We start from the raw sequence: 7,899 nt of genomic DNA, 5'->3' as shown, positions 1-7,899 counted from the left end.
GAACCCCCGCCCATAGACACCTAGTAAGTATTTGTTGAGTGAGCGAGTAAATGAATGAATAAATGAGTAATGCCAAAGCACTTTTTTGATCAGTAATTCTTTGTTTTCCTTTCTCTATTTTTAATATTTATTGGCCTATTAAAGTGATGTCTTGGATCAAATTTAGCAGGATCAGAGTTCCTAATCTGATCTCATGCATGATGGACATGTATTAGCATATTTGTTAAAATGTGAGATGGGCCTATCAAGAATTCCTGGTGTGTTTTCTTGGCACAAAAACAGATAAATATGCTACTAAATCTTAATATAGAACTCAGAAAGAGACCAGTGCATAAGTGGGAACTTAATATCTGATAAAATGGGGACAGCACACACCATTGAGAAGAGGAGAAATTATTCCATGGTGGCATTAGGAAAACTGAATCATTATTGGAGAAAAACAAAACTGATTCCCTACTAAATACCACATAAAAAGCGGCCTCCAGATGGTTTAAACTTTCCTGTGATGACAAGACATAAAGTCCACAGAAGATGATATGGGAGAATATCTATGTGACCCAGAGGTAGAGGAAGATTTTTGAAATGATACCCCAAAAGCATGTATCACATAGGAATAATAATAAAATAAGATATATTTGATTACATTAAAGTCAGGCTTTCAATTCAACAAAGGACACCATGAATAAAGGTAAGACGCAGGTGATAGATTGGGAAAGACATTAGTTATGACTAACACGGACAAGGGAATGATATCCAGAACATGCAAGGAACTCCCACACATCAATGGGAACATGACAGAAACCTCAATAGAAAAAAAAATGGGCAGAGCATGACCAGGTATTTTACAATAGAGGAATCTCAAAGCTTACAAAGTACATTTTTTAAAAATTAGGAAACTACATGTTAAAATCGTAAACTATCCTTTTACACCCGTTGAACAGGCAAAATCAGAAGATGATTCTCTCTGGTCAAAGTTACTCCCCAATTAAATCTAACTCTCTAGCTTCCCAGCTCTTCCCACATACTCTGACTGTGGCTGAAGATGAACTCATACCCAAGTTCAGGAGTTTCACTTTAAGGTCATGATCAGTGTCTTAAGTTGGAGTTAATGCTGCCCACTGCCTTACTCTATCTGCCTAGTCCACCCAACCACCCCCCATTCTCCTTGGCATTTTTTTCCCCAAAATCTCCTTTTCTGGGGTGCTTGGGTGGCTCAGTCAGTTAAGCATCTGCTTTCCTTTGGCTCCGGTCATGATCCCAGGGTCCTGGGATGGAGCCCCACGCCAGGTCCCTGCTCAGCGGGGAGCCTGCTTCTCCCTCTCCTTCTGCCCCTCCCCCTGCTTGTGCTCTTTCACTCTCTCTCAAATAAATAAAATCTTAATAAATAAATAAATAAAAACCTCCTTTTCTCTGCTCAAACCTCCTGTATATCCCCCTGGATTCTCACTTTCCATTCTGACTTAGCTTTCCATTTCACAGAGAAAAAAGAAACTGTGAAGAACTTCTACAAGCTTCCCCACACCTACCACCTGCCTGCATCTGTACCATCCACGTGGCCTTTTCTTCTGTGCTATGGATGACCCGCCTCTGTTCACAGCCAAGGTCACCTTCTCCCTTGGTGCATCCATTCTCCTCTCCTCCCCCCTACTCAAAGGCATTGCTCTGGTAGTTCTGCTCCTCCTCTCCAACAGCATCAATTTAATCCATCACTATCCTCCTTTGTAGCAGATCAACTAAACCTAAAAAAAACAAAAACAAAAACAGCAGGAGTCTCTGCCTTTCTAAGTCCCATCTCTCTGTCCAGCGATCACACCCCATTTCTCGGCTCTTCTTTACAGAAAACAATTCTAGGAAAAGATGTTTTGTATTTACTGTCTTCAGTTTCTTTCCTCATTATCTCTTGAGCTCTTTCCAATCAAATTTTCTCACCTACTGCTTCACCAAAAGTGTTTTTACAAAGGTTGGGGGGACTTTCAGATTTCTATACTAGTCATTTTTCAGCTTCACATTACTGTCTTTATTGCAGAGAGTTTGCACACCGTCCTTGAAACACATTCTTCACTTGGTTTCTCTTTTTCCTTCTGTGCCTCACTGATTGATTCCCTTTTCCCTCCATGACCTCTAACTAGTCAAATGCCCAGGACTCGGCGATTAGACCTTTTTTCTGGTTCTATCCCTGCTCACTCCCTTGTTGGTCTCACCCAGGCTTCTGACTTGAAATACCATCTCCGTGCTGATGATTGGGAAACAGAAAGCTCTATCCCCCACCTTTCCCTTAAACTCCAGGCTCTAACTGTCCACGTGACATTTTAGCTTAGTTGTCCAGAAGGCACTGCAGAGTTAATCTTTCCAATTCTGAGTTCCTGATCTTCCCCATTGACGATGCTCACAGTCTCTCCCCTTTCAATGAATGGTGGGTGATTCCATCCTTCCCAATTATTTCCGTCAAAACATCTTGCAGACTTCCTCTTTTTCTCTTATACAAGAAATCCATTCTGTCAGTAAATTCTATGAACTCTACCCTTAAAATATACCCTGCATCTCCGCCTTCCCACCATGTCCATTCTTGTCCAGATCACTATCGTCTCCCACCTGGGTTATTTGAAAAACCTCCTAACTGGTCTTTCTGCTTCCAATATGCCTCACTTCAGTCTCTTCTCAATCCAGCAGCCAGACTCTCCCTGGTAATAAATAGGTCAGATCATGACATTTCTCTCCCCAACCTCCTCTAGAAGGATTCCAAAGTTAAAAGATTAAAAACAAAAAATCCCTCTGAGGCTTGTTATCTCATTTAGATCAAATCCAGAGTTTGTCCAGTGGTCCCCGGGCGCTGACACATTCCACCGTGTGTCTCTCAGATTCCAACTCTTACTCCCCGATCACGTGCTCTGCTGGGGTGGGGGCCCTCGGCTGTTCCTGGAACGTGCTGGGCATATTCCTCCTCAGGCTTTCACTTCCGCACTCAACACTCCTCCCTCAGACAGCTCTCTCACCTCCTTCAGCTTTTGACCCTTGTGCCCCCTTCTCTTTGGGGCCTTCCCTGTCCACCCTAATTGAAACTTCAAACCTCTGATTACTTCCTGTGGATTTTAACTAAGAGCCTGGTGGGTTCACTGTGACTCCTTCCCCGGGCAGGTCTTTGTCTCCTGAGCTACGAGACTGTGGAAATGGTTTTCTGTTTATTGGAGGGTTTTGCCTTTTTTTTTTTTTTTTTTGAGGGTTTTGCTTTTACTAGGTTCCCACCCCATGAAGGTTTAGAACCCAGCAAATGTCTCAAAGGGAGAGCCGGAGGTAGGTGCAATCCGTCAAGTGTCTTTGTCACTCTAGCCCTGAGCAATTGTCAAAAGCTCCCCGTTTCTCTCTTCCTAGGCAGTGGCCTTCTGCTTTGGCCAAGGCTGGGTTCTTAGCTGCTAGCCCGTGTCCAGCAGCTTCAAATGCTCCCTCGGGAAAAAGTGAAGTTATCTTACAGGGGATAAACTCCCCTTTCTCTGGTGCTGTCCCCTTTGGAAGATCAGCTTCTCTTGCTCTTGTTGATTCTGCAACTTTCTGATATCTCAAAACAGATAAATTTTTGTATTTTATCCAGGTTTCTTGGTTGGTCTTGGTGGGAGTTTTGGTCTTCCATATACTACTCCATCCTACCATCTATCTGTCTCTCATATTTTACTTATTTTGCTTTCTTGGTCTATCTCTGTCTATTAGAATGTCATTTTCATGAGGTCTTATATTCCTCTCCACTTTCCGTGGCTACAACTTGTGCCTGTCACAGTGTGGGCCCTTGGTAAATATGTGTTGAACAAATATATATGCTATCAAACTACCAAACTACCTGTAATCCATAGACTAATTATTAACAAGTTATAATGTTACTCTGAAATACGCATAGGTAAAATACTGGCTATAAGCAAACCTGAAATTTATACTCGGGCATCTGAGAAGTCACCCCATATAGAGGCTGTGATCCTTCAAAACAATGGAAAATGAGGCATGAGAGATTTATGTAATTTCCAGTTGTAGAAAGCATATGAAAAAACATCAATAAACAGTGGTCATAAACATGAGGCTCAAACCAAAAATAAAAAGTCCCAGGATTCTTAATTACAAGCATTGGTTTGCAACAAAGATGTATTCCATATAGACAATTCTATGGAGCTTGCTCCAGAGAAAGTAATAGCAGGGATTCATGTATTTAACTATGGTTGGGTTTTTCATCTGATCAGTTTTGGGGAAGCCAGGTAGTCAATATTGGATAGATAGAGAGATAGATAGGGCTATAGATATAGATAGATAACCTGATGAAGATTAAAGTGTGATTATCAGGGCCCGAGAGGTAAGGGGGAGACGAAAATGCCAGTCAAAATGTACAAGCCTTCAGTTATGAAATGAATAAGCTTTGGAGATCTCACGTACAGCCTGGTGACTATAGGTAACAACACTGTATTGTGTACTTGCAATTTGCTAAGCAGGTAGGCAGACCCCAAAGCATTCTTACCATACATGCAAACCAAACAAGGTAACTATAAGAATTGATGGATTTGCTAATTAACGTGATTCTGATAATCATTTCATAAATTATTATGTATAGTAAATCATCACATTGTACGCTTTGTATATTTAAATTTTATTTGTCAATTATACCTCAATAAATTTAAGAGCAAAACCAAACACCAATGCCATCATTCCCCTGACCTTTGCCTGACCAGTGACTGTGCCGGCACTCCTATCCGCCCCCACCAGTCCCAGTCTCAGCCCAACGGGCCTTCCAGGAAACACAGTCAAACACCAACTTGTTCAAATACTTCCAGTCTTTTCTAGCCTTCTCAAGAGGTATTCTTAATACCCTGCAACCATCTTTACAATCTTTTCTTCCTTCCAGATGTCCTGTATTCAGTGTAATGTTGCTTCCTGGAAATGTGAATTTAACTTTTTCCTTCTTTCTATTTCTCAACAACAACTATCACAAGATAAATTAAACTACCTCCTCATTCTCTGAGCTCTTCTTTTTTTCTCACTTCCTCTTTTTTTTCTTTCCTTTTTTATAACAAATTTATTGAGATACAATTCACATCCTTTTTTCTCACATACATCTTACTTCACTTAATAGTAATCCTCACTAGCATATGGCTGGTTGGCTTGATTTTCACAACAAATCCTAGAGTTTAGGGTAGGGGTGAAGGGATGCTAGAAGGGAGGGAGAAAAGAGGTGTAAGGGGGAAATGCCTAGGCAGTCCTTGCTGAGCAGAGGAAAGAGAAGATGCTTTGAATATTCATACAAGAAAAAAAGGTATTTATACCATGAGTTACTTAGATAAAAAGCAATTTAAAATGTGGTCCCTGCCCTAAATGAAATTCCGATATTTGGGGATGGATAACCTGGATGTTAAGTAATAAAGAGTGGGAGGTGGGGGTGGGGAGCATCAATCATGTCCTCTGTGACTTTGAGACAGGACATACCTCCCTGGAACTCCCACAGATACTTAAAGTTTAAAATGTCTCAAAACAAAGCCATTGTCTTTCCATAACAAAACTTTGCTTTTCTCTTCCTTGTAGTTAATGGTTTCATGATCCTCCCACTTACTCAAGTAAGAAACCAGGGAGTCATCCTAGACACTGTCTCTGCCTCACGCTCACATCCATCTGTCTCTGGGTTAATTGCTATATCTGATTCCACATCACTCATCTGGACCATCTTCATTGGTCTTCCAGCTCTAAGAGGCTTCCAATCCATCCTCCATGATAGTGGTTTTCAAATTGTGTTTTTTGAAACTCCAGTCATTCTTGTTTTTTGCTTGTTTTCTTTTGCTTTTAGTTGTCTGTTTTTGGCTTAGTTTGGTTTGGGAATGCTTACTTCCACTTCTATTAGAATGCCTCCTTCCACAGTGCTCATGGAGCCTTCCCTCACTTCTCTGTGTAGGGAAAAGCACTTCCAAGTCTTCTGTGTGCATACAGGTTTTGACATGTGCCTCTGTTATTTGTTATCTGACCCAAGTATTGTAATTACTTGATTTATAAATCTGTCTCCTCTGGGAGTGCATTAATTTTCTATTCTTCACATGCCCAGATAATTGCAGAATTCTGGATTTGATATATATTTGGACAATGAGTGGATGTTACTATTAGTAACAAAGATAAGGACAGCAGCGAAGTGCTCATTTGTGAAGGCATTAAGTATTCACTTTTGAAGATACTGAGTTTGCTATTTCTGTGAACCATAAAGCTGGAAATAATTAGTAAAGAATATGGATGTGGAATTCAAGAGACATCCAATCTGGAGATGCAAACTTGATTGTTATCAATATACACATAACTAGGACAACTCTAAGTGGAAACAATTCATCTACTTAACCCATAGATTCTGGTGTGGAGAGGATTGCTCTGATGTAAGAAAGACTGTTTTGTCATCCTCCTTCCCATGGAAATTTACCAGCTGAGGATTGAAATTTACGGCGTAGAAGGTCCTGAATAAGCAACCTAGATTCACAGGATGCATAATTTTCTTTTAGGATTAAGAAGTCCTAAACATTTTTTCCATTGTATTACGGATATGGAAAGCCATTTGAAGAGGAATGTTCAGGGTGCAATCATTGTTCAGACTTGCATTTAAATCCTGGCTCTCTGGAAACCTAGCAGTCTGAGCTTATTTGAGTCAGCTAACCTCTATCTGCGTCAGTTTTCTTATTAGTAAATAGGAATAATAATGCTTAAATTGGAAGTAATGTTGTTAATATTTTCAATGAGATAATATTTGTGAAAAGAGCGTTCTGGAATGCTTGCGCATAGTAGGCACTCAATAAATTTCTTCAAAAAACATTTATTGAGTTCCCTTTATGTGCTGTGCACCATTCTGATGGAGCTTACACTCCAATGTGGGGAGAAGAGAGAAAACAATAAACAATGAACACAGGGAAGAAGTCAAGTAGATTGTATGCCAAATGGCAAAATAATTCATTTTATATTGAAACTCATGTAGCACAACTAGCTACAAACGTCAATGCCTGCAGGGGTCAGGAAAGAAATCAAGATAAAGAGGTCACGTTGGTTGAAAAAAGCAGCCCTTTTAAATTATTCTGAAATTGTTTTGAAAAAGTGAAAGTACAGAAAACCTGTTTCTTTTCTCCTCTTAAACCTACCTTCAGAAAATAATAGTACAGTGCTGGCTTCAGCAGCACCCGTGCGAAAACCAGACCAATACAGAGAAGAGTAGCATGGCCCTGTGCAAGGACGACATGCAGATTCATGAAGCGTTCCATATTTAGAAAAAAAGAAGGAAGGAAGGAAGGGAAAGAAGAAAGAAAGAAAGAAAGAAAGAAAGAAAGAAAGAAAGAAAGAAAGAAAGAAAGAAAGAAAAGAAAGAAAGAAAGAAAAAGAAAGAAAGAAAGAAAGAAAGAAAGAAAGAAAGAAAGAAAGAAAGAAAGAAGGAAGGAAGGGAGGGAGGAAGGAAGGAAGAAAGAAAGAAAGAAAGAAGAAAGAAAGAAAGAAAAAGACAGAAAGAAAGAAAGAAGAAAGAAAAAAGAAAAGGAAGGAAGAGAAAGAAAGAAAGAAAGAAAGAAAGAAAGAAAGAAAGAAAGAAAGAAAGACAGGAAGGAAGAGAAAGAAAGAAAGAAAGAAAAAGAGAAAGAAAGAAAAAGAAAGAAAGAAAGAAAGAAAGAAAGAAAGAAAAAGAAAGAAAAGAAACAAAGAAACAAAGAAAGAAAGAAAGAAGGAAGGAAGGAAAGAAAGAAAGTACAAATGTCCTAATAAATGATAATTGAAGCCTTCCTGTCTGAGACATGAAGGGCAAGATTCAGAGGGCGCTGGCTTTGGCAGAGGGCACTGAATGCCACTTTCCACTTCTAGCCAATTGGCAGACTTTGAGAATATAGACTCAGTGTCACCAGAACTGTCAATTTTTCAAAAGAA

The 7,899-nt window shown here is 39.8% G+C and overlaps 1 non-coding gene across 1 annotated transcript; it reads left to right on the top strand.

The window, feature by feature from the left end:
- Positions 1–7,150: 7,150 nt before the first annotated feature.
- Positions 7,151–7,256, top strand: LOC116642887. Its single transcript, XR_004301417.1, has one exon. It is a non-coding gene; the product is annotated as a U6 spliceosomal RNA (small nuclear RNA).
- The last annotated feature ends 643 nt before the right edge of the window (positions 7,257–7,899 follow it).

The sequence above is a fragment of the Phoca vitulina genome, unplaced genomic scaffold (genome assembly GCF_004348235.1).
Source record: "Phoca vitulina isolate PV1807 unplaced genomic scaffold, GSC_HSeal_1.0 scaffold24, whole genome shotgun sequence".
Taxonomy (NCBI): domain Eukaryota; kingdom Metazoa; phylum Chordata; class Mammalia; order Carnivora; family Phocidae; genus Phoca; species Phoca vitulina.
Note: the sequence above shows the minus strand (reverse complement) of the source record. Positions and strands in the feature narration are given on the sequence as shown.